Source organism: Zerene cesonia, chromosome 7, assembly GCF_012273895.1.
Source record: "Zerene cesonia ecotype Mississippi chromosome 7, Zerene_cesonia_1.1, whole genome shotgun sequence".
NCBI classification, from domain to species: Eukaryota; Metazoa; Arthropoda; class Insecta; order Lepidoptera; family Pieridae; genus Zerene; species Zerene cesonia.
In genome coordinates, this window is record NC_052108.1 from 2,864,252 (window position 1) to 2,869,794 (window position 5,543).

At 32.1% G+C, this 5,543-nt stretch overlaps 1 long non-coding RNA gene across 1 annotated transcript; it reads left to right on the forward strand.

The window, feature by feature from the left end:
- Window positions 1-1,973: 1,973 nt before the first annotated feature.
- On the forward strand, window positions 1,974-5,328 carry LOC119840890. Its single transcript, XR_005288334.1, has 3 exons — window positions 1,974-2,131; window positions 2,240-2,259; window positions 5,202-5,328. It is a non-coding gene; the product is annotated as an uncharacterized LOC119840890 (long non-coding RNA).
- The last annotated feature ends 215 nt before the right edge of the window (window positions 5,329-5,543 follow it).

The window sequence follows — 5,543 nt, forward strand, 5'->3', positions numbered from 1 at the left end:
GAGAAGGAAATAGGCCGTGACCACTCCGAGAAAATACGCAGGGGGAGGTTTACGTAGGTTCGAGCATACTGCAGCTATGGTCGCTGCAAGTAAAGCGGACCCCCCTGTGGCCTATGGCGGATAGCCCCGGTAATAGTGTGGAGATATCATTCCGATATCAAAACCTATGCCAACTATCGGGTTTGTATGGGCCGCCGACACGCGGCGCTCGCCACTTAGACAGTGGGGGTATAAGGCGTGGCTGTTAACCCCCGCCGTTGATGGCGAACGATGGCCACCGTTGGGTTTTAGTGGGTAGGGTTTGATTGCGAGTCCCACATACCCCCTCTCAGAAAAACTGTAGAGGGGGATGCGTAAATGCATTTCCCAACGTTAAAAAAAAAAAAAAAAGGAGAAGGAAATAGGCCTCAGGCTCCGCCACTCACCGCACGAAACACAATAGCAAGCTATTATTTCACGCCGGTTTTCTGTGGGGGTGTGGTACTTCCCCGGTGCTAGCTGGCCCAATTCGTGCCGAAGCGTGCTCGACTACCACATCCAAAAAATAATATTATCAACTTCATTAGTCTCATTTTCTCATTAGACATCCATAATCTCATACTGCGAATACATAGGTATTAAACGCTTGCGCGTTGCGTAACAACATCTAAAACCACATGCGAGTAATTTTTTTCAGCATTTACATTGTTAATGACCACAGGCCGCTGAAAAGCAATGTCCGTTGGTACGCATAAATAATTAGGTACCTACTTAGGTCTTACTCGTTATGAATTAACTCCTTTATCATGCCTTCACCTTCATAAATTGTATAATTAACCATCTATATATAAAATTTAGTTTAAGATAACAAAATATGTAAAAATATTACGGCAGATTTTTTAAATTGTGGCATCTTTTAACAGATTCTCTTATTAGACGATTTTTTTCGATTAAAACTGTACGAGTTGAATTCGTATATATTTCATATGGATATTTAATTACCTCATTTAACCAAATAGCATTCTATTAGTTTGTTACCTAATAAAATCGATTCAAATAGCCCAGTACAATAAAAGAAATAATCAAGAACCAATCACATTTATTTCAATGAAAATAAATAGACGTAGAAAAAGTAATTTTTGCGAGATGAAACATTATTATTAGGATATATTGTCACGTAGAAGACGAATTAGATCGGCAAAACAAACAACCCGAATATTTGTTGAGATAAGAGGTTTGCTAATACTCGTGGGCAGGTACTGACTCACCTAAATACGGTATAGACGATGTCCTTTTGACGTAATAGGAAGAGTCAGAAATTTAATAACAGTGTGATGCTTGCGATATACTTAAGTACCTACACTTAGGTACAAAGCACTAGTGGTTTGAAGAAAGAGCATCACGTACCTATTTCTATATTTATTTTATTTAATCTGTACTTTTTAAATAATATAAAGCCGAAAAGTTGTTAAATAAATATAATATACGTATTAAAATTCCAAAAGCGTTGGATATGTGCATATGAGGCGATCGCTTAATCTTGAATGCCTTGCATATACCATACCACGAGCGAACCTGGGGGCGAACCGTTAGTTTGTGGATATATTAGTGGTGAAGAAATGGAATTTTGAAAATCCATTTTAAAATAAGACTTCCCGCCTTTTAGTGATATCTTATTAATTTTAGAAAGATTTAGGAATGATACAAGCCTTTTTGACAATTTTTTATGTTCATTAACTCAAGAGTATATATTGCAGTTTATTGAAAATTATGCCCGATATTTAAATCATAAGTTACAATGTATTCGTTTTGTTTATTCTTGAGTAATTGTCATAATATTGTCCAGGTTAATAAAAGTAAACTAAAATTATTAAGATCTTGTGCGTAGCTTCCGGACATTCTGCAAAATATGGCAACGCACTCTCGTCGTTTTGTCTATGATAACAATGTTACTCTGCGATTGGCTCAAAAAATAAATTGAAAATGGCGCGGCATTTGTCACATCCTGTTATGTGTCGGTGAGTGCATGGCCTCGACGTTCGTCCCGTTTCAAGATTTTTTTCCACAAAGCCGCAGTAATTTTACATATGTAATAAAAGGCAATAAAATTCGTAATGGTGTTCTGTAAAAGGCCATGGATTTGATGAAAACGGTAAGCATTATATAATTACAGCAATATACTTATAATTTTGTTTGGCTTTTGTTTCTTGTTTTGGTGATATTGAAACTGGCCATTATATTAGAAAAAATCTCTTTCCAGAAAATGTGTGCACGTGGGAGGTAAGTGTTAATAGTTTCATTAGTAAATGTTTCCTTCTTGGGTTACACAAAGTCAAGTTTGTTGATTTGTCAATACATGGCACCCGGCAACTGAGCGTTGTTACGCCATTTTATAGTCCTCCAAATGCTCCGCACATTTTGAAGCTTTGTATTTAATTACGAGAGAGAAATAGATGCTGAAAAAATCATGCTTTAAGTACCGGTGATTGTGTTGGAAATAATCAGTAAACATGGGTTCTAGGTATGTCATTTTCACTATTCCATTGCATCGCATTACTTGACAAACCACATGTGCTTAGACGGACTTGTTGTTGTTGTTAAATCGGCTAAGGAAATTTTTTAGATTATAATTTTGCATGCTTAATGTTGATTTAAATGTAGCATATTTCTTACTATTATGCTTATTATATCATTATTTGCATTTGAGGACACACAAGTAACCTATAAATTTGACAGAAGTTCAATGTTCATAAATCGAGTGTCATTCTTGTTAATTTTGCCGTATTTTCAAGGTTACCCACTTGTAGAAATCTATTACAGTGTTTCTTTACACTGATGCAATAATAATGAAAATGTATTATTAGGTTACGATTTCAGTTGTTTTTTATAATGTGTTGGACATTGGACAGCCATATGATAATTGCAAGCTTGGACTGTTATTTTTAGTTTCTTCTGTTCTTATTTTTTTCTTACACTATATAGGTGTACCCAGATATATTCTAGAAATAGTATTGTCTTAAAGTAAAAATTAAATAATATGGAGATAAATAATAAATGCAAAGAAAGCGAAGTGATAGTATTAGGACACTAATTGAAGTGCCATATTGGCTCTATGTGAATTAACTAGTAAATATCATATTTTCATAAGGAGACATTTACTAAATATTATTTTATAAATATCTGCTAATGTAATTAGTATAACAGTATATTTATCATATAGTCTGACTGAATTAAAAACACCACATTATACTATTATTTAGTCTATTACCTATTAGCTCAACATTCATTGGATCATTACGGGGATATATAAATAATCATAATTGGATTAAAACAATGAAGGCCTGTTAAGAATATTTATGTTAAATACAAATGAATGAGAAATTTTGAAAGAATAGAAAAAATTTGATCACGAGGCAGGATTCGAACCTGCGTATCTTGCCTAACCGTAGCAACGCCTAGCCTCTCGGCCACCCGTGATCCTGCCACAGTAATCAAATTTATTCTACTCCTTCGGTTTCATGTGCCTAAGGGGCACCCCGCGATCAAATTTTTTCTATTCTTTCAAAATTTCTCATTTATAAAGCATTTCAATGCTATAAAACTAAAAATTAAAAATACAAATGAATTTAAAATGTATTTTTATCAAACTGCTATATTCTGATTACGCAAATTATGTTATGAAATAATGAGTATGAACTTACAAGAAGAGAAAAATTAAATTAATTAAAAAGATGGTGTAGAATCCAGATGTTTATTATAAATTTGATGGAGATTACCACAATTTAATATTAAACAATCGATCAAAAGAAATATAATGGCAAAGAACTTTGATATAGTAGTACATTTCTTGTTTGTTTACAGTTGTTAGATATATTTGAAATGTTCCACTCAGTAATCAGTAATCAGTAATCTAGTAAGTGTGAATCTATATCAGGGGCAGTTATTAAAACATTTATACAGTGAAAGTATAATAATTACAAACATACAATGTATATTGAAAATTACACACAACACATTTGCCAAAAATAGTTCTCCTAGAGGAAATAAAATTTAGTGAACTTTACCATTTAAAAGGTCATACCTTTTATATAGTAGGGTAAAATATATATATTTCCTAGCTTCCAAATGATTAGCTATAATAAAGTTCAGCTAAGGATTATTATTAACTTTTAATTAACCAAAATAAACATTTTTTGGGATACTGATACTGTCAGATTGTTAATGTATTCTGCAAAATAATAATATGTACTTAATATATAATTCGTAATATGTATAATGTGTAGACACTTTTAAAGAGATACTGAAGTCAACTGATCCTACTACTTCATTTACATATGTATTGCAGGCAAAACATTTTTTTTTTTGCAATACAAAAGATCGATTAAGCTGCATGATATTATTTTATTGCGTTCAACTTTATCAACATTTTGTATCATGTGGCAAATGAAAAAAATGAAATTGGATTTTTAAAATATTGCTCGTAGGTTGGGTGTAAGGTTTTTAAAGATTTATGGCATAATTTATCATTGAAGGTATGGTCAATGGCTATGGGAAAAATTACCATAAAATTTATGTTATTTTGTTAGATATGAAATACACTGTAATTTAGTGTTAAAACCTATTTTAATTAAACCAATCTGTATTTTCCATTTAACAATATACATACATATTTCAAACAATTAAAATAATGTAAGTTTAAATAGTATTAGTAGTATTTGGGTAGAAATATTACACAATATTTACATAGAAGTCTCATGCTTCCATAATATATCAATGGAAGATATATGGATCAAAACTATTAATACCTAATAATGAAGTAAGTTGCAATTCAGGTATTGTACTGTTTCTTAGTGGGTGTATTTCCTTTGTTGATAAATAATAATTTAACCGCCCAAATTGGTTCCAGGTAATAATATCAAGGTTATAGTCAAGGCGATGTTCATTAAATAACTGAATAAATTACATATTTCGATTCATTTTGTCTCCCAGCATGCGTTATCGAAATTTCTATAATATTATCTTCTAAATATAAACCAAAGCTTTGTATATAGCTTTGGTTTATAAAAGACAGGAAATAATTGACTATTCAAATTAAACAAAATGGGAAATGTAGCACACATTCTTTGCTTAATTGTCTTTTTTCCACTTTCATGTAATTAGTAAAAGGTTGTGGCATATTGTGTATATAAACTGTTTCTATAAATTTGTGTGATGTTTTGCAGGAATATCAGTTCCTAGACTTGTCAGATGTAAAAGAAGCGGAATTGAGCAGTTTGCAGTGCGCGCTGTTCAAGAAAACTCCTAAAATCGCGTCCGCCGGACAAAACGGTTGGACCGAATCTACTACAGGTATGCATTTGATATATTTCAAATTTAATACATAATATCATAAGGAATGTTAATGCACTTATAGCTCCTGTGTGGTTAGGGTGACCAGCCTTAATAATTACAAAAAATCATTAATAATTATTATTGAACTTATATATTATGGCGATGGGCAATATTACTTAGCCCTCTCTTTGATATAATTTTTCGATTTTATTTAGTACTTCAGAAGCTATACA